Below are 22,321 nucleotides of genomic sequence, written 5' to 3' on the forward strand. Positions count from 1 at the left end.
GGTTAGCAGGGAGGAGATGAGGGATTCCTCAGGGGCTGCAGCTTCTGGGAGAAAACCTCAAGCTGTCCCGTATAGGAGACCTTGCTTTTCTTGACACCAGGAGCTCAGGATATAGAAAAGATTTGTGCCACCAAAATGACATACAGCCAAGATCATTTTCTGTCCTTTTACATTCTTTCAGAATTCTCTCCTGTGTCTGGCCTCTCTTCATTTCCTGAGCTCTGAATGTGATTCATGGAATAACCTTGAGCAAATGATAACCTCTCCTGGCCTCCTGTTTTCTCATCTGTGAAATATGAATCCCTGCGACTCTCAGTTCCCTCTCCCCATGGAATAACTCTCTCTGAAAAGCATTTTGATCTCCATAGGGAAAGGTGTTCTATGGCAACACAGAATTATATTTGATTCTGCACCACCCACAAGTTCAATCTGTGTTTTCCCAGCCTGACTCCATAAACAATCTAAGTTTTTCTTGGGGTATGTGGGTAGGAACACCTGAGAGGGGAAACCATTCATGTCTCAACACTAGCAGCATTCTGCGTTGTTTTCACCCTGCCTTTGTCCTTCTAAAACAGCGTTTCTCAACTTTGCCACTATTGGCATTTTGAGATGGACAATTTTTTGCTGTGGGGGACTGTCTTGTGCATTGTGGGCTGTTAACTAGATACGTTTGACCCTCTCCTCCTACCTGGAGTTATGACCAGCAAAAATGTCTCCAGACGTGGCCACATGTCCTCTGGGTATGCAGAATCTCTCCTAGTTCAGAAGCCCTGCTCTAAAATGTGCTGTGATAGTCTTCCCAGCAACTTGGGACAGGCAGGTCTTGAATCTGGGTCTAGGCTTGGGCATATATAAATTAGCTGGTTGCTTCCAGGGTATGAAGCAAATCCAAGAAAGAAAAAAAAATACCATTTTTATATTTGAGTGCAGCTAGTTTCATGATACTCTCCTGGTGTTTTTTTTTTTTTCCCACTAGATTGCTACTACTTGTCATAGCGATGAGAAAAAACAAGGGATGCTGGATTCTGCACCCTGAGCTTTCCTTAAATGAAGACTAAAAGATCTATTAGGTCTGTTGGAAGTCTCTGAGTTGAAAAGCAGACACCCAGTCTTGCTGTATGAGATACAGTCTCCTCAACTAATGATGTTATATGTTTTCTTGGAAAAGCTTCCTGCTTCACAGTTGTAGCCCATTAGTTGATTTTGTATCCAGCAAGCATACCCATTGATTCTTCTCTGTTAAGGGTGTGATATAAAAGCTGGCACTGTGCTGGGCAGGCATAGTCCATAAACATGATGTAATCATTGTAATTAAGTCATAAAACAATCAGGAAGGACCCTGGCTAAAATGACTAAGAGACGAAATATTGCATCTACTACAGGAGACCAAAGAACAGAAAGGTATTTAGAAATTTGGTTAATTATTCTGTCTGCTAACTGAAAATACTGGGAGTATTTTTTGAAAAGCATAATAAAATGTTATTGGAAGAGGATCCCTTATCTGTAAAGAGTCAAGTATTTAAGAATTTTTTTAATCAATTTTTTAAAGAATTTTAAATCCTCAGACAAAATGCCACTGTCACAAATTTGTTTCCATTGACTGCTGCTTTTTGTATTGTAATTTGTAGGACACGTTGCCTAACTGGACAGCCTCACTTTTCCAGAAAAGAGGTAAGAAATCAGGAGGCAAAATAAAAAAAAATTCTCTTGGCAATCACAAGAGATTCTTAAAAAATCACGCACTAATGTGTGTGTGCTAATCAATTAATTAAATAATTTATTCACATCCTTTTCAGTACATCCATTCAACAACTATCAGTTCCAAGGGAACAGGCCTGCTCAGCTCTGGGAAGCAGACTCTATGATGTGTAGGTAGAGAGTCTCAGGTCTCAGGTACTAGGATTTTATCTAGATGTATGGGCTCCGGTAGGCATGTTCTCCTGGTTCTTTAGAGACTATGGATATGGGAACGGCATGGCTGGAGAAGGGGTGGACTAAGGCCCTTTAAAGGGCAGGGCCTAGAATAAGGAACCCATTTGCTTAAAGACAGTATTCTTGACAATCAATTCTTGACACGCACCAGAATTTGGTTGAAATAACACAGGTGGAGTTAGTTTGAGTTAAATGACTTAATATACATAAATCACTAAGAAGGGTATCTGGCACGTGTAGGTACTGTATAGGTGTTAGCTATACTGTTGTTAGTGCTGAGAAAGCCAACCTAGGTTTTGGCTTATGGGATATTTTGAATATACTTTGCAAAAACAGAATGTGATGGTTTGAATATTTGCCCCCTCCAAATCTCATGTTGAAATTTGATCCCCCTGTTGGAGCGGAGATCTAGTGGGAAGTGTTTGGGTTATGGGGGCGGATCTCATGACCACCTTGGTGCCATCCTTGTGGTAATGAGTGAATTCTCCCCCTATTAGTTCTTGCGAAATCTGATTGTTAAAAAGGGCCTAGCACCTTCTTCTCCTCAATCTTCCTCCTCTCTTGTCATGTGATGCCTACTCCCCTTCACCTTCTGCCATGAATGGAAGCTCCCTGAAGCCCACATACTGACACCATGCTTCTTGTACCACCTGCAGAACAATAGGCCAAATAAACCTCTTTTCTTTATAAATTACCCAGCTTCAGGTATTTTTTTTTTATAGCAGTGTAAAACCGACCAGCACATAGAGATTGCTTGCAAAAAGACAAAGATTTTAAAAAAATTTTAGTACTGGTTATGTTCAGATGGTTGTTCCATTGTCATAATATACCACTTAAATAATGCTGTTTACTTTGAGGTGTGGGCTCCCAGGTTTAGTAGCTTACTGTCATGCCTGTGGTCTGTCAAATGTGTGTTTTCCCACAAGATGGAGGCACAGCCCACGTCTCTGGGTCAGTGCCTGTGTTGGTCAGTTCTCAGTAGCTAATGTCTTATGCTAGGTTTGTTTTACCATCTTACAAATATGTAGCAGTGGCCAGGAGAAGAAATTGATGAGAGTGTGGATAAAACAGTCTAAATTCATCACACTGCTGGAAAAACTATTCAGAAGGCACATGCTTTAAGTGGTTGGTTAGTTTGTTTACTTTTTAAATATTGGCTATGACTTGACCTTATAGTGTTTACTGATCTATTGTTTATACTTCACGTCCAGAGGAATGGTTGGCTTACTTATGGTAAAAATAATTTTACTTCTGGTTCCATGAGTTATAATCCTGTTACTTTTAATTGATTCTGTTAAGGTAATCTATTTTGGGTATCCTTTAATCATATTGCCATGCTAGCTATCTCAAAAAAACAAATGATGAATTGACATACAAAACTTTAGCAGTGATGTGGCAACATTTTCCCTCTTAATCACCTTGGCATCATTGAGTTCCACATGAATTCAGGGCAGGACTGACTGGATCTCTCTGAGTTAACAAATGAAGGTGCCAAGTTAGGCTCGTTTTTTACTTCTGAATGCCAGGAAGCTTGTCCGAAAATCCTAAAATAGCAAAGGGCTCCGGAATGAATCATCTCAATTTATTTTAGGCTTTCAGTTCCCATGGACTAATCTTACGATTCAGTTCATCTAGTTTGAGAGAAGTTTAGCCAGTGGTGCTGTGACAAATCAGTGTAGGAAAGTTGATAATGTTAAGACAGAGTTGGTAAAAGCAAACTTTTAATTTTAGAACAAGATCCTCTTTATGGATGGGCTAAGCGTGTTGCCATTCAAGCAATAATAGGCCGAATCTAGGTCCAACACAGGGGGATCCATAATGAAAAGCTGCAGGATTAATTTTATGTCATATTGATCCATAGATTGCTGTTTCATTCATATAAATAAAAAATAGAAGGATAATTGTGTAGCAGCAGAAAATGCATTCAAAATATGAAAATACTTTTCTCCTAAGAAAATAACATCATTTGGGAGGAAAATACCTGGTTTCTTTCTTCTGTCTTTGATTCATTCCTGTTTAAACTGGTGCTGCCTTCCTGCTTCCTCATTAATAAGTCTCCTAGTTTCCTGTGGAGGAGAAAAAACGAATCTTTCTTTTATCATTACAGAAAAGCATACTATTTATGTATGTGTTCTCCCTCTCATTTGTGAAGAATTGGTGATGAGAAAGAAGCTCCCATTGCCCCGTTTGTGTAAACATATGGGAGAATGACCATGGATTTTTAAGACCCTCATTTTGCAAGAATATTAATAGAGTTATCACTCTCGGTCATTCCTCTGGAAAACGTCATTTAAAAAATCCACACAAAATATGATGGTGTCCTGAGATTAAAAATTGAACTGAGGCTCTTGATTCAGAATTAAGACCAATTTGGGAAAAGCTGTGAAGTGGATAGAATTTTTCTTTGGGGAGATTCTCTGCTCTTGGGGCACATGACAGTGCCCAGTTCACTTGGGCTAATTTGGCCCCTCTGAAATTTCTCAGGCTCCGGAATTTTTCCTTTCCCTTTGTTGCCCCCATGAATACTTGTCCACCTTGTTGTCCATTCCCTCGGCACTGTTTCAAGGAGGCAGCCATTTAAACTGAGAACTTACGCTGATGGAATTCAGATGCAAGGAGGCTCATAAGGAGCCACTCCTTCATTTTATTTATTTATTTTCAAGAGAATTAAATCATTTATTTATTACACATGATAATGGATGATACACAAGCTTCATTCCCATCTATAATTTTATCTGGTACCATTATTCAGTTTAGATATATTGCATAGAATGTGCCAACAATCATTTTTATAACCAATAATTCCATGATTTTGCTTGGGTAATCCCTTTTAGTGGTGAACTTCAGGTCACAATAGTAACTGTCAGTTTAACTACACCAAGGCTTCTGAAGAAAATGGCTTCTCTACCCAAGCAGATTGTATATAAATTCCAAATAGAATCTGGCATCACCCTAAAGGAATTCTAATTTCACACTGTTGGGGGAAATTTTCCAAGATGGCTTCAGAGTAGACTAACTTTACACAGCACATTAAAAAAAAGACATTTATTCAGCGTCACGATCAGACTATTACATTTAGCAATCAACAGCATGGGTGCAAAAAAAAAAAAATCTACATTAAAACCCTTTGTTGGAATGCTTTACATTTTTCATAGAACAGAAACTAAAATAACCTGTTATACAATTAGTCACAAATACAGTCCTCGAGCTTTTTTTTTTTTTTGCCCATGTATATGAGTATTTGTCTAAAACATGTCTTCTTTGTAGCAGCTAGGCCCTGCCACCACTGTGCTTGGCTGAGTTCACAAATCTGTTGTAACCTGTAGCTTCCCTGTCACTTCTCTTGCTCTCCTCTCCTGCTAAGCTTTGTTTCCTAATTAAAATCTTCAGCCACCGCCATAGCTACTGCTGCTACTGGAACTGCCATAGCCACCTTGGTTTCGTGGTTTGGCAAAGTATTGGCCTCCACCACCATAGGGGCCAGAGTTTCTGCCTCCAAAGTTTCCTCCCTTCATGGGTCCAAAATTTAAAGACTGATTGTTGTAATTGCCAAAATCATTGTAGCTTCCACCACCTCCAAAATTGCTTCAATCATTACCATATCCACTATAGCCATCCCCACTGCCATCATATCCACCACCACCACGTGCCACCAAATGCCCCACAACCACGGAAGTTTCCTCCACGACCAAAGTTGTCATTCCCACCGAAACCACTTCTAAGACCACCAGCAAAGTTTCCAGAACCACTTCGACCTCTTTGGCTGGATGAAGCACTAACCATCTCTTGCTTTGACAGGGCTTTCCTAGCTTCACAGCTGTGGCCATTCACAGCGTGGTATTTCTGAATGACAATCCTATCCATGGAGTCATGGTCCCCAAAGGTTACAAAGGCAAAGCCCCTTTTCTTGCCACTACTTCCATCAGTCATGATTTCAATCACTTCAATTTTTCCATACTGTTCAAAACAATCTCTTAGGTGATCATTTTATAGAAGAGAAATTGGTTTCAATAGAAGTTAATGTGTGCAAGACTTCACTGCTACATAGAGAAAGCCTTGGAGCTGGAGCCTGGGTCTAGCCTATGTTCTCACAGCACTTTTAATTTTTCTGAATTGCCAGTGGCTGCTAATCCCCTTCTCAAGGATATTTACATATTAAGAAGGGCAATTCTGGAGAACACATTCATAGATGATGAAGACATAATGACTGGAATGGCAGTAACATCAGAGACATCAAGAAGCTGGTATGGGTGTTCTTTGAGGAAAGAAAAGAGGTTTTGGAGTATAGGGCTTTTGGAGGCCTTCAAATCCATACTGCTTGGTGACTGTAAGATCTTCCTGACCCACTGCTGGCTGAGGTAGAAGCTTCCTAGTCCTTGCCATTTGTCCTCAAGAAGCACCTTGGGACCAGTTTGCTCATCTTTCTTCTGATTAGAAATGACAGTCTCTTACCTTACTTTCCAGACAATTAAAATTGAATAAGGCAACATTTTCTTTCTAAATTTCCATTGCTTCTCCAAGTTTTGTTAACTAAAATACTTGTTCTTTGGGAAAAATTTGAAAATTACATAAGAGTTGAAAGAAGAAACAAAAAGACATCACCCACATACCTGTCAAAGCAAATCACCATGGCTAGGCACAGTGGCTCATGCCTGTTGTCCCAGCACTTTGAGAAGCGGAGGCAGAAGGATTGCTTGAGGCCAGGAGTTCAAGACCAGCCTGGGCAACATAATGAGACTCCATCTCTACAAAAAATTTAAAAATTAGTCAGGCATGGAAGCATGTGCCTAGAGTCTCAGCTACCTGGGGGGCTGAGGCCGGAGGCTGAGCCCAGGAATTTGAGGCTGCAGTGAGGTATGATTGTGCCACTGCACTCCAGCTTTGGTGATAGAATGAGGCCCTGTTTAAAATAAAATGAAATAAAATAAAATAAAATAAACAGGTGGTGCTGGAGCAATTGAACATTTATAAACAAAAAAAAAAAAAAGAAAAAAAAAAAAAGAAAAAACCCAACAATCACCAGTAACTATATTTTGCCTTTTTAAAATTCCTTTTGTAAGTTAAAGAGTAATAGTAATCTTTCTTTCTTTTTCTTTTTTTGACAACTTTTTTGAATATAAAAGTAACATATGCCCATTGAAGAAAAACTGAAGAAGGCAGAGATGTATAAAGGACATATAACATTAATAAGCTTGCACCTAGCACTAGCCTGAGTGACCTGTTTCCTTCTAGTCTCTTAACAAAAAATTTGTATTTCCCCATTTCACTTCTTCATCATAAGTTAACCAGCATAAAGCTAGAAGGAGTTATTAATGTCTTTCACTAGGGTGAAATGAAAACCTTTCAATCAGTTGTTAAAATATGTTTCAATTTGAGGCAAGGCTGGATACAGGTGAGCTCTCTTTCAAAAGGAGACTTCTGCCCAGACTTTCTCCTCTGATAGTTCTTATTTAAAGCCTGTGACAGAATATTCTGAACATGACAAAGGTGCGTTCTAAAATGTCAAGAATAATTGTAGCTTCTTTCAGCTGGGTCTCTTTTTGTCCTTTTCAGAATGCCTAGAGATGTGGCAAGCAGAGTCTGTGGTCATAGGTGGGACACTTGGTGACATATAACCTGAGGGGCTCTCTTACAGAAATGATGCTCATGGCTTGAGTGCACTCCAAGGACCCAAGCCAATTACCGCTCACCATTTCTGAGCACATTCTATTGTTAATCCTGGAACACCAATGGCTTAAGTGCTCCCTCCTTTTTTTTTTGCTTGCATCTCTTCCTTCTGAGGGACAAAGTGCAGTCTGAGAACACAGCATCTCTAATGAGGCAGCCTGATCACTCTTTTTGAAATGTACCTTCTGCACAATTTATGCTCTCAAACTGGGGTACACTTGTTTATCTAATGGAATCATTTACAATCTTCATTTCCTGCTCATGGCAGCTCACAGGGGGTGCTCTCTCAGAGCTCAGTGGCAATTGCTTTGTCTACTCTTTGGCACTGATTTTTACTGAAGGAAATAATAAAGCTTAAGACATGTGGGCATTGTCCCTACACCTGCACGGTCTCCATGGAAAATCACATATCCTCTATGCATTTCCCCTACCTTCTTAAATTTCCAAGGAGTGCATTGCAATGGAGAGGAATCTCTATCTTCTCTCCACTCAGTACCATAGGGAATTTTGCAAAATTTAACCCAACTCAGTGACAATCAAAACTCCCATTCGCCTTCTGCAGATAGCTTGCTGGCATCAGCTTTCAGGCCACAGAAATGAACAGATGCTCATTCAGACATCAGCAGACTCCTGAGTGGCCACAGCCAGGTGTGTCTCCTTTGGATGGAATGTCATATGCTTTAACCTTGTTTCCATGTTAGTGGCAGGAGTGAGCCCTCTCTGAATCATGCTAGGATAATAATAACCTGTCCCAAGTGTTCTGAACAGGGAGCACTTGGACTCATTTGGGACAATCCATCATTTTCAAAAAGTGTATCATTTCCGATCATTCCCCTGACAGCTCCACCTCCTCCACTAAGTTGACTTTCTCTTTTCTCTGGTGAAGAATGAAAAAACACTACGGTCAAGTGTCAGTGACAGATAAAGTGAAGGGCAACGATTTCTGACATTTGCTGCCGGGATCACCAGACAAGTGACTTAGTCTAGGCCAATGCTGAATATTCTCTTCTTGCTAAGAAAGGAGTGATGGGTCCTAGTACATTTGACATGTACGGGCTTTGACACACATCTCTTCTCCCCAAGAGCCAGTGACATGAACAGCCCTGGTTTTGGAGGGTCGACTCTCGACGGATCTTGCATTTCACTCTCGCTATGCTTTCTACAAACTCTTATTTATTAATTTATTTATGTCTCTTGTCTGTCTCTTCATCTATTTTAAAATCTACCATTGGATTTATATAAATTCACCCAAAGAATTAAAGTATGGCAAACATGTAGGCGTGATCTGAGTGCTTTGTAAAAATTGCCTTCTTGTTAAACGAAGTCGGGCGGGAGCCTTCCTTTCTTGTTTCATAGAACTGTAAATTCATTGCTCATGCCCTCTGTGGCCTGGCTTCCCTAACTCTTGATGATGAAACAGATGATGCCTGTAAAATTGTCAAGAGGAATGAAACTGACTTCGGTGAGCTGCTCCCTGTCACCTGTGGCCTAGGTTGGATTGGAGACAGGGTGTCCCTGGGTGAGTAAAACTAGCTCCTGGCTTTGCTCGTGAGTACTTAATATAATTTTATTTTGTATTTTTGAAACACAATTCTCTGCCATAAATAAAATATCAGCCATGTTAATTTCTCAGGTTTATGTCAGTTGTGTATTAAATTGTAAATCTCTCTTTTCAGAAATACAACGAGGGGGTCAGGTAGAGGGTCCAACACATGCCTGGATGTGTTGTTAGCATATTGACAAGTGTCTGAGGGCCTAGAAACAAAGTGATATTTGGGAGCAAATAGAGCTAGCCAGTAAAGTGAGCAGTAGCTTGGTGGTTCCGATCAATGTGAAATGGACAATCTGATCAAATGGATAATCTGCTTAATGCAGATGCTGAATTGTTTTTTTCCCTTGGTGACAGCAGATCCATCATCCTTCTCAATGGAATAGGGAGATATTTGCCCTGGTGATTTAGATAATTGCATCCACTATTCAGTTTCACCTTCCCTGGGACAGTACGTAAGATATTCACCCCCTTTGTAAAACATAAAGTCTAAGTATTAGAAATTCTCATCTGTGTGACTAATCCAGGAATATTTCAAAAGAAAATCCATTGACCATTATTATTAAGGGTCCTGATACAAGGCATTTTTTATCCTTATTTATAGCAGAAATTAGCATTCCAAAGCTCATGTTTTGTTAATATGATAGCTTTATTGTTATGTAATTCACATACTTTACAATTCAACATTTAAAATGTACAGTTCAACGGCTTTTAGTAAATTTGCTGAATTAGGCAATAATTATCACAATCAATTGTAGAGCATTCTCAACATCCTAAAAAGAAACCCCCTACCCAAGTTATTCCCTGTTCTCCCCACATTGCTTCTACCCCTGAAGCCCTGCTCCTGGCTCTGAGCCCCTGGCAACACTAATTTACTTTCCGTGTCTGTGGATTTGTCTAATCTGAACATTTCATATGTGGTTGATTCTTGAGCAATGTGGAGGTTATGGGTGTCAATCTCCTATGCAGTTGAAAATCGGTATATAACTTTTGACTAACCCAAAACTTAAGTACTAATAGTCTACTGTTGACTGGAAGCTCTACTGATAACACAAATGTATTTGTATGTTATATTATTATATAATATATTCTTACAATAAAGCAAGCTAGAAAAAAGAAAACGTTATTAAGATAAAGAAGAGAAAATATCACTACTGTTCATTAGGTGGAAGTGAATCATCAGAAAGGTCTTCATCCACATTGTCTTCACCTTGAGTAGGCTGAGGAGGAGGAGAAGACGAGGGATTGGTCTTGCTGTCTCAGGGGTGGCAGAGGTAGAGGAGGGGGAAGGGGAAGCAGGAGGGACAGGTACATTTGGTGTAACTTTTATTGAAAATAACCTGTCTATGAGTTCAGACCTGTGTTGGTCAGCTGTAAATGGAATCATATAGTATGTGCTCTTTTGTTACTGACTTCTTTCACAAAGCATAATGTTTTCAAGGTTCACCTATGTTTAGCATGTATATATACCCTTTATTTAGCCATCACTAGATAACCTTGATTATTTACATTAAGTTTTTAGCTTCACACTGATATAGTTTGACTGTGTCCCTTCCCAAATCTCATCTTGAATTGTAACTCCCACAATTCCTACGTGTCATGGAAGGAACCCAGTGGGAGGTAATTGAACCATGGGGGCAGATGTTTCCTGGGCTGTTCTCGTGAGAGTGAGTAAGTCTTATGAGATCTGATGGTTTTAAAAATGGTAGTTTCCCTGCACAAGCTCTCTCTTTGCCTGCCACCATCCATGTAAGACGTGACTTGCTCCTCCTTGCCTTCTGCCATGTTGTGAGGCCTCCCCAGCCATGTGAAACTAAGTCCATTAAACCTCTTTTTCTTCCCAGTCTTGGGTATGTCTTTATCAGCAGCATGAACACAGACTAATACACACACAGTCTCACATAAATAATCCTGACTATATTATTCTTCTCTAAGTTTTTTTTACTTTTTTAATTTTGAAAACATTATTTCTTTTGAGAGATTAAAAAAATTTTTAAAAATATCAGAATTATACTAGAATTACCCTTAAATATTTACTTAATACAAAAAATATTAATTTCTAAATATTTTTTAGATTTATTCACCCATTGTCTTTTTAAAATAATTGCTATATATTCCTTTTATTTTATTTTAATTTTTAAAATTATTTTTTGTTTTGTTTCAGTAGTTTTTGGGCAACAAGTGGTTTTTGGTTATATGGATAACCATATATAGTTTAAACCATATTAGTTTAATTAGGTCCCATCTATTTATTTTTGTTTTTTTGCATTTGCTTTTGGGTTTTTGGACATGAATTCTTTGCCTAAGCCAACATCTAGAGTAGTTTTTTTGATGTTGTCTTCTAGACTTTTTATAGTTTTAGGTCTTAGATTTTATTCTTTACTCCATTCTTGAGTTGATTTTTATATAAGGTGAGAGATGAGGATCCAGTTTCATTCTTCTCCATGTGGCTTGCCAATTATTCCAGGGTCAATTGTTGAATAGGGTGTCCTTTCCCCACTTCATACTTTTGTTTGCTTTGTTTGTTTAGTGGTGATTTCTGAGATTTTGGTGCACCTGTCACCCAAGTGGTGTACATGGTACTCAATGTGTAGTCCTTTATTCCTCACCCCCCTCCCACCCTTTCCCCCATGTCTCCAAAGTCCATTATATCATTCTTAGGCCTTTGCATCCTCATACCTTAGCTTCCTCTTATAACTTAGAGCATATGATATTTGCTTTTTCATTTCTGAATTACTTCACTTAGAACGATGGTCTCCAGTTCCATCCAGGTTGCTGTAAATGCCATTATTTCATTTGTTTTTATGGCTGAGTAGTATTCCATGGTGTGTGTGTGTGTGTGTCTGTATATACATATATATATATATATATATGCAATATATATGTAATATATATATTTGCAATATATATTTTGCAAATATATATTGCAAATTGTGCTGCTATAAACATGCATGTGCAGTGTCATCTTTATATAATGACTTCTTTTCCTCTGGGTAGATACCCAGTACTGGGATTGCTGGATCAAATGGTAGTTATACTTTTAGTTCTTTAAGAAATATCCATATTGTTTTCTATAGTGGTTGTACTAGTTTACATTCCCACCAGCAGTACAGTAGTGTTCCCTTTTCACCACATCTTTGCCAACATCTATTATTCTTGCATTTTAAAAAAAAATTTTTTATTTTTATTTTATTTTTTTTGAGATGGAATCTTACTCTGTCCCCCAGGCTGGAGTGCGGTGGTGCGATCTCAGCTCACTATTTTTGCATTTTTAAATCATGGCCATTCTTGCAGGAGTAAGGTGATATCTCATTGTGGTTTTAATTTGCATTTTTCTGATAATTACTGATGTTGAGCATTTTTTTCATATGATTCTTGGCCATTTGTATATCTTCTTTTGAGAATTGTCTATTCATGTCCTTTGCCCACTTTTTGATGGGATTGTTTCTTGCTTGCTGATTTGTTTGAGTTCCTTATGGATTCTGGATATTAGACCTTCGTCAGATGCATAATTTATGAGTATTTTTTGCCCACTCTGTGGGTCACCTATTTACTCTGCTGATTATTTCTTTTGCTCTGCAGAAACTTTTTAGTTTAATTAGGTCCCGTCTATTTATTTTTAGTTTTGTCACATTTGCTTTTGGGTTTTTGGACACGAATTCTTTGCCCAAGCCAACATCTAGAAGAATTTTTTTTGATATTGTCTTCTAGATGTTTTATAGTTTTAGGTCTTAGATTTAATTCTTTGGTCCATCTTGAGTTTATTTTTATATAAGGTGAGAGATGAGGATCCAGTTTCATTCTTCTCCATGTGGCTTGCCAGTTATCCCAGGGTCAATTGTTGAATAGGGTGTCCTTTCCCCACTTCATGCTTTTCTTGCTTTGTCGAAGATAGTTGCCTGTAAGTATTTGGCTTTACTTCTGGGTTCTCTATTCTGTTCCATTGGTCTATGTGCCTATTTTTATACCAGTATCATGCTGTTTTGGTAACTATAGCCTTGTGGTATAGTTTGAAGTCAGGTAATGTGATGCCTCCAGATTTCTTCCTTTTGCTTAGTCTTACTTTGGCTATGTGGGCTCTTTTTTGGTTCCATGTGAATTTTGGGATTGTTTTTTCTAGTTCTGTGAAGAACGATGATGATATTTTGGTGGGAATTGCATTTGTATTGAATCTGTAGACTACTTTTGGCAGTATGGCCATTTTCACAATATTGATTCTACCCATCCATAAGCATGAGATGTGTTTCTATTTGTTTGTGTCATCTATGATTTCCTTCTGCAATGTTTTGTAGTTTTTCTTGCAGAGATCTCCACTTCCTTGGTTACGTATATTCCTAAGTATTTTATTTATTTGTTTATTTATTTATTTATTTATTTATTTATTTATTTATTTCACAGTTGTTGTAAAAGGGATTGAATTCTTGATTTGACTCCCAGCTTGGTCAACATTGATGTATAGCAGTGCTACTAATTTGCATACATTGATTTTGTATCCTGAAACCTTATGGAATTCATTTATCAGATCTAGGAGCTTTTTGGATGAGTCTTTAGAGCTTTCTAGGTATATGATCATATCATTAATGAACTGCAACAGTTTGACTTCCTCTTTACTAATCTGGATGCTCTTTAATTCTTTCTCTTGTCTGATTACTCTGGCTAGTATATTCTTTTTAAATCTGAAGTTCGAATTAGAAACATTTAACTTCTCAGGAGAGTGTTTATATGCTTTGCCTACTTCAAAAACTTCACTGGTTTAGGTAAAACTTAGTAGTTTCCCAAATTTGGAGAGGTTATCCTAGCAGAACAGACTCCCCAAACAATTTATAGCCTACTCATCTAAAAGTTTGTGGAGGCTTTTTTCTTCTATAAGAAGCAAAAAGAGGTATACCAAAATTATAGTTTGGAGATTAGAATAATTTCCTTTTCTAGTGGCATATTTTTCTTTTTGTGCCTTCTCTGATGTTCACTTCTGGTTAATACAATGACCATTGGTATACAGAAGCCATGAAAATTGTAACCACAGACTTCAGACTTCACAGAAAGACCAAAGCTGTTTGAAGGTACTGACTTCCTGGTCCACTTATGAAATTTTAGAAGACTGTATGTTACATTCAACAGTGCAATTAAATGACTACAAAGAACAAATGACCAACACATTGAAGCTGAAATTTCATGCAAACAAATCCAGTCTATTTATCCTTATTTGCATCTGCTTTTATTTGAGTCCTTCCCAGGCATCTTTTTGAACAAACAGTGAATAAGTGGGATGAGAGGAGAATAAGCACCCTCCAACCAGATCCATACCTGACTATAGCTAAGTCTAATATTAGACCTGTAAAGATCAGGCCAATTAAAATGAAAATCATAGAAATGGAATAGAAAATTCTGATTATGAAACCAGGTAAGCTCAAAAAGGCTTTCTTTAACATTATTACAGGATGTAGAACTGTAATTAAAATCAGGAGCCAATGTAATAGGGCCAGTACTTAATTATGTTAGCACTGGATAAGTAATTAATAAGAAAATATGCACACTGTGCATGTTATCTTGTATGTGATGATTTGTGGGACCATCTAATTCATGGTGAACCAAAGAGTTCATGGATCCACAGAAGGCTAAATTGTATTGCTTGGTATAAAATCTAACTGGGCAGTTTAAAATTTATGACTGCCAGCACAATATGCTTCTAGGAAATGAAAGTGGTGTGTATTGTTACACAAAGATTGTTTTATAAGATACCTGGTGTATCCTTCATATGTGGAGTGACTTTCTTTCGTATGTTTTCTTTTTTTACTTCAATATAGAATAGAGAGAATAAACATATTATTGTAATTTTTTGAGCTCTACAATAAACATTTAGGTTTAGTATAGATTAAGAAGTAAAAAGTGTGTCTCTAGTTCCTTCAGTTCTGCTCTGATCTTAGTTATTTCTTGCCTTCTGCTAGCTTTTGAATGTGTTTGCTCTTGCTTCTTTAGTTCTTTTAATTGTGATGTTAGGGTGTCAATTTTAGATCTTTCCTGCTTTCTCTTGTGGGCATTTAGTGCTATAAATTTCCCTCTATGCACTGATTTGAATGTGTCCCAGAGATTCTGGTATATTGTGTCTTTGTTCTCATTGGTTTCAAAGAACATCTTTATTTCTGCCTTCATTTTGTTATGTACCCAGTAGTTATTCAGGAGCAGGTTGTTCAGTTTCCATGTAGTTGAGTGGTTTTGAGTTCTAGTTTGATTGCACTGTGGTCTGAGAGACAGTTTGTTATAATTTCTGTTCTTTTACATTTGCTGAGGAGTGCTTTACTCCCAACTATGTGGTCAATTTTGGAATAGGTGTGGTGTGGTGCTGAAAAGAATGTATATTCTGTTGATTTGGGGTGGAGAGTTCTATAGATGTCTATTAGGTCCGCTTAGTGCAGAGCCGAGTTCAATTCTTGGATATCCTTGTTAACTTTCTGTCTCATTGATCTGTCTAATGTTGACAATGGGGTGTTAAAGTCTCCCATTATTATTGTGTGGGAGTCTAAGTCTCTTTGTAGGTCTCTAAGGACTTGCTTTATGAATCTGGCTAGCCATATGTAGAAAGCTGAAACTGGATCCCTTCCTTACATCTTATACAAAAATTAATTCAAGATGGATTAAAGACTTAAATGTTAGACCTAAAACCATAAAAACCCTAGAAGAAAACCTAGGCAATACCATTCAGGACATAGGCATGGGCAAGGACTTCGTGTCTAAAACACCAAAAACAATGGCAACAAAAGCCAAAATTGACAAATGGGATCTAATTAAACCAAATAGCTTCTGCACAGCAAAAGAAACTACCATCAGAGTGAACAGGCAACCTACAGAATGGGAGAAAATTTTTGCAATCTACTCATCTGACAAAGGGCTAATATCCAGAATCTACAATGAACTCAAACAAATTTACAAGAAAAAAACGAACAACCTCATCAAAAAGTGGGCGAAGGGTATGAACAGACACTTCTCCAAAGAAGACATTTATGCAGCCAAAAAACACATGAAAAAATGCTCATCATCACTGGCCATCAGAGAAATGCAAATCAAGACTACAATGAGATACCATCTCACACCAGTTAGAATGGCCATCATTAAAAAGTCAGGAAATGACAGGTGCTGGAGAGGATGGGGAGAAATAGGAACACTTTTACACTGTTGGTAGGACTGTACACTAATTCAACCATTGTGGAAGTCAGTGTGGCGATTCCTCAGGGATCTAGAACTAGAAATACCATTTGGCCCAGCCATCCTATTACTGGGTATATACCCAAAGGATTATAAATCATGCTGCTATAAAGACACATGCACACATATGTTTATTGCGGCACTATTCACAATACAAAGACTTGGAACCAACTGAAATGTCCAACAATGATGGACTGGATTAAGAAAATGTGGTACATATACACCATGGAATACTATGCAGCCATAAAAAATGATGAGTTCATGTCCTTTGTAGGGACATGGATGAAACTGGAAACCATCATTCTCAGCAAACTATCGCAAGGACAAAAAACCAAACACCACATGTTCTCACTCATAGGTGGGAATTGAACAATGAGAACACATGGACACAGGAAGGGGAACATCACACACTGGGGCCTGTTGTGGGGTGGGAGGAGGAGGGAGGGATGGCATTAGGAGATGTACCTAATGTTAAATGATGAGTTACTGGGTGCAGCACACCAACATGGCACATGTATACATATGTAACTAACCTGCACGTTGTGTACATGTACCCTAAAACTTAAAGTATATAAAAAAAAGTAAAAAGTGAATGAATAACATTTTTGGTATGAAATCTTTAAAATGTCAATTTATTCATTTGGGAACCAAAGAACTTTTACAATAGAAAGAATGTTTTCCCCTATATTCTTATCATATCAAAGGTTTTTGATATTAGGAAATATAGTTTTTTATTGTCTTCTTGGTTACTAGAAAGATGATATAATTGGAATCTTGGACTAGATAGGAATGTTGATGGGGGGTTTGATTTTGATGCGTGTTTTATTTTGTTATACATCAGTAACCATTGTAGAAATATTCTCCTGGCAGTAAGAGCATTAAATCTCAAGGAGCATAAGATGCAATTTGTGTCAACTGCCTCACTCTGGATGCTGTGCTAAGACAACATTGCCCTAAGTGCTTTGAGCAATCATCCTTAACTGAAAAGGCTATGCTAACCATACTGTAAAATGAGTTGGTTCAAAACGAGCAAGCTAGAATAAGAGATGATTTAGTTCCATGATCCACTTGGAACCTAGGGTATATTCAAAATCACCTATGGACTGTTGGATGTTTTTAGAAGCATGCAGCTCACTAGGTTAAACCTGCAGTCATATTTTCACAAATAAGCCTGCTGGGAGTGAGTGGTCATTAGTGGCTCAGTGATGCTACAAATGGCTTTTCAGCTGCGAGTCACTTCCTGTGCTATTTCCAAAATAGTGTAAAAAGGTATAAAGAGCAGGAAGCGAGGGGCTACTTTTATCTTCTTTAAAAGGTATTATATGAAAGACAGAGTTTGCTTTGAAGCATCTCTGGTCTGTGGGCCTCCTGAGAGGACAGGGGCTGCCTTTCTCCTCTCTTCATAACTGCAAGGACAGCCTTCTGGAATTCACTAGTGATTGAACTGTTATTTGTTTCCTGTACTTCTTTTTTTTTTAAAAAAACTTATATTCTGAGTCTGTCATCTATTTTTGAGTGTCCTTTCTTTATCTATATTGTATTAGATACTAATGGGGTAGGGGAAAACTAAAAAAAAAAAAAAAAAAAAAAGAAGTCATGGTCACTGACCTCAGGAGGCTTATGATGTGTTTCTCTTAGTCAAGAAAAACTGAGATCAAATGGTTTCAAATGATACCGATTTTTTTGGAACCTAGTGTGTAGCTGTTTACCCAGAACTCTAGTCAGTGCGGAGGACAGATTGGGAATCCAGAGTCTGCAATCAAGGTGAAATAAAAGACAGAACCTATTTCCTTTCTGTCATCTGCTACCATAGGTTTTGGTTGATTCAATGACAATAATACTTTTTGTCATAATGCTTACACTGTAATAGGTGTGAACAGATTAATCAGAAACACCTCTAGAGCTATGGCAGATTGATGTTTCTTGGAGTTACACAGGAAATGTTAAAGTTTTTGTGTTCTGCCAAATTATGGTGGTGGTGATGGGAGAATTAATTTTCATGTTGGATGCCAGTAAAGAGGGATATTCTTTTTTGGATGATATATGCCTTTCCTTTAATTTGTGTATTCATAAATGTTTATTGTGCACCTAATATTACCTGATGAACTGGATGAGACAGTTCATTTTCATGGAGCTTATGTTCTGAATATGCAGAACATGATTGATAAAAAAGAACATGGATATAAAATTAGAGAGAAACCACTTTCAGCTGAACAGCAGGTAGCCTACTTTGCATAGCATGTGGGAAAGAATAAATCTCTATATACATCAATCATATTGTCTTGGTATGGAAGAGAAAAGTAGTCTCGACAAAAATTCTAGTCACATATTATAAAAGTTAAAACCTCAACCAACAAAGAGAACCTCCGTGTTTTACTCCTGTGAACAAACATTGTGGGTTCTTTCTGTATCTGCAATGTTTTCACTCCTCAAGAGAACACCGTGGCAACTTTAGAGATGCATACCATTTATCAGATACAGACTGCAACGTCTTTCAAATATGTGTTATCAGTAGCCTTTTCAAATAGCCTTTATAGAGCTTGATCACTCTGACTACACAGTCTCGTTTCTCAGGCTGACCACAAAGCAATTTTTAGCGGTGAGGGCTTGAGTTATACTTACGTATAAAAGAAATCTTGCTATTTTGAGGCAGCAAGGGAGTGGGTCCCAGCCTCTGGCTCATAGCCATCTGCTCCTTCTCACCTGCAATCTGATTCTTTTTTTTTTTTTTCTTTTTGAGACTGAGTCTCGCTCTATTGCCTAGGTTGGAGTGCAGTGGCACTATCTCAGCTCACCACAACCTCTGCCTCCCAGGTTCAAGTGATTCTTCTGCCTCAGCCTCCCGAGTAGCTGGGATTATAGGCACCTGCCACCATGCCTAGCTAATTTTTGTATTTTTAGTAGAGATGGAGTTTCGCCATGTTGGCCAGGCTGGTCTTGAACTCCTGACCTCAAGTGATCCACCTGCCTTCACCTCTCAAAGTGCTGAGATTACAGGTGTGAGCCACCATGCCTGGCTGCAATGTGGTTCTTATACATAAAAAGCCTTATTTTAAAATCCCGTGTCTGTGGTCAGTCTCCGTTCTCACAAAGTGAAATCTAAACTATTACACTAGCAAATAAGACAGACTGTCAAATATAAAGGGCCCAAATAAAGTGATGAAAACACAATGTAAGACTGACATAGCACAGAAGAAGATGAGAAGGCCCTGCAAGAACAGAATGGAAAATAGATTGCATCAGAGGCCATTCCTTTAGGTAAATGGGCTGTGAATATCTACCAAATCCAGCTGTAAAGCATATTCAGACTGTGCTCTACAACACTGCTTGAGGTATTTCTAAAGTAAAATGAATGTAAAAGATCTTTCTCAATGGACACTTTTATTTTATTCATAAAATCTCCAGTAAAGGATCTCTTCAAGTATTGTAGCTACTCTGATTGGAAATAACTGTACCTTGTCTAGTGTCTCTAATGGATCCATCAGCTGAGCCACATCAATTACAGAACCATGTCATAAAAAGTTATCCTGAGTAAGCTGTAGAAATCATTATTACCACTGCATTGAAAGGGTGGTGACAACAATCATTTGCAGTTCTTTATGAAAGCCTTGCTCCTTTTAATTTTATATTCTTCTTCAAACAGTATCTACACATGTATCAGGGATAAATTCCAAGCCTTGTTCAAATCAACCAGCACTGGTCTTCAACATGATAGAAAGAGTAGCAGAGGCTGGGCAAAAATGACTTATTCCAATTATTGTTTTGTTAGCTGATGCCAATTTCTATAAATTATTTTTATCATGGCATATATAGTACTGCATACCAGGGTAAACTGGAAGGGATTTGATGTTTAATGGGGGTTTGATTAAGAAACGTCATTATACTTCCTTTATATCATATTTTATTATGGAATAGAAACAAAATCACAGTTATTGAATTTGGATAAAATTTCCCAAATTGAATTTGCATATAATTTCCACTCAAAATTTTTAATGATACATTTGAGCTTGCTTATGTGAATATTACCATTTCATATCAGGTTCTATATTTGAAATGGCTAATGAAACTACTGACTGAGACTCTTTAATAATAATCTTTTTCAATTCTTAAGATTTATCACGTATAAGAATTTTTTTTGCACAAGTAGGTGATATAAAATTTAAAGTCCCTCTTACAGTCATTCAAAAATGTATAACGTTCAACATTATATGTTGAGTCCAAAATTCTTCCTATTTCATTAATAAATATAATGATGAAATTTCTTGTGATAATGTGAATGGATTGTGAATTTTATCACAGTATTTTTATATCAAGTTTTTCAAAATAAAGATCAAACTTAATTTGCAGAAAACCCATGTGATTGTTAAAGCAGTCACTTTAGAGCTGGCTTGGATGTCACTAAAAGGTCGTATCCATTGCAAAAGGATAGGTGTGATTAGTATATGTGAACACAGAGACTTGGGGCTCCTTCCTGGACCTGCAGGGATAGCCTGCCTTTATTTTCCACTTACCTAAGCCACATTTTCTGATCCTCAAGTACCTAGAAAATTAACTCCTTCGTGGCTCTTTGTCCACAGTGGCAGCAGTGTGATCTCAGCTGGCTGCCGAACTGCATGTTCACATGGTCATCTTGGCCAGTGCTATCGTTTAAATGATGGAGTCCCTTCCAAAAATTATGTTAAAGCTTAATCCCTGATGCAACAGTATTAGGAGATGTGGCCTTTAGGTGGTGACTAAATCATTAGGGCTCTGCCCTCAATGGAATTAGCACCCTTCAAAAAGTGTGAGATTGAAGGGAGCACCTTCTCTGTCCCTTAAGCCATGTGAGGACACAGCATCCCTTCTCTCTGAAAGATGCAGCAATAGGCCCCATCTTCGAAGCAGAGTGCAGCCCTCCACTAATATCATCTTGCCAGAGCCTTGATCTTGGGCTTCCCAGCCTCCAGAATCATGAGAGAGAAATTTTTGTTATAAATTTCTCAGTTTCATATATTTTTCTCACAGTAGTACAAATAGACTAAGTCAGCCAGAATCAGAACATTGCAGAGCAAGCAGCACGTGTTAGATGCCCTCATTGTGAGTGCTGGCTCTGGGCACCAGCTTAGCACCATCAGATGCCCGTATCCTCAGGATGTCTTCTGAGCAGCCCCAGGCAAGACCTCCCACTGCTGCAGAAGTTTGGTCTAGGGGCTCCCACAACTCATGCCCTGGTTGTTCACCTAGAGAGCTGATGGAATCAGTAGCCCTCATTTAGCTGTCATCTTTCCGAGTCCATGATTAGGATGGCACTTGAAATACTCTGCTCTGAGCAGGGATTTTCAAGTGTTTAAAATCGTGACCTACAGACCTCCTCAGGACCTACCTCCCCACTGATGTATACATCTGAAATAAGAGTTTTAGACCCTATGCTTATTCATATTGTCAATTCTATTCTCTTCTATTTCAAATTGTAAAATGCTAGTTGTGATACATTAATCAGTTTTACAATCTGAAATCTAAAGGGTCATGATCTGGAATTTGAAAAATACACACTAAACAAATAATGAAAAGTGGATTTTATCTCATGTAATAACTTGGATGGATCTCAGACATCTCAGAGTAGGAGGGATAATTTCCAAAATAATGGCTATAATAGAGCCATGGCCGATTTTTATTGCTTTTCTTTCAGCTTTTCAGTATTTTTCCACACCTTCTAACATAAATATGTGGTTATTTAACAATCAGTGCACTTTATACAGTATGTCAATTAATTTTCTTGTCTCTGTTCAGTGAGTTTAAACTTTATTTCTGATTTTTTCTCTCTTGAAAATTCTTCAAGTGTTAGCTAATTCCATGAAAATTATTTTTTTCCATTAAATGCTTTAATATTTATTCACTTGTTTTTATTCCAATGATATAAAATTGAATTTACAAGGAAAATTGCCTTTCAGCTACAAAACAGGACTTATCTCAACAAAGGCCAAGTGTGAGCTG

At 37.9% G+C, this 22,321-nt stretch overlaps 1 pseudogene; it reads right to left on the reverse strand.

Annotated features, from left to right (window-relative positions):
- Positions 1-4,962: 4,962 nt before the first annotated feature.
- Positions 4,963-5,875, reverse strand: LOC129473169 (heterogeneous nuclear ribonucleoprotein A1-like; annotated as a pseudogene).
- Positions 5,876-22,321: the final 16,446 nt, after the last annotated feature.

This window comes from Symphalangus syndactylus, chromosome 23, assembly GCF_028878055.3.
Source record: "Symphalangus syndactylus isolate Jambi chromosome 23, NHGRI_mSymSyn1-v2.1_pri, whole genome shotgun sequence".
Taxonomy (NCBI): domain Eukaryota; kingdom Metazoa; phylum Chordata; class Mammalia; order Primates; family Hylobatidae; genus Symphalangus; species Symphalangus syndactylus.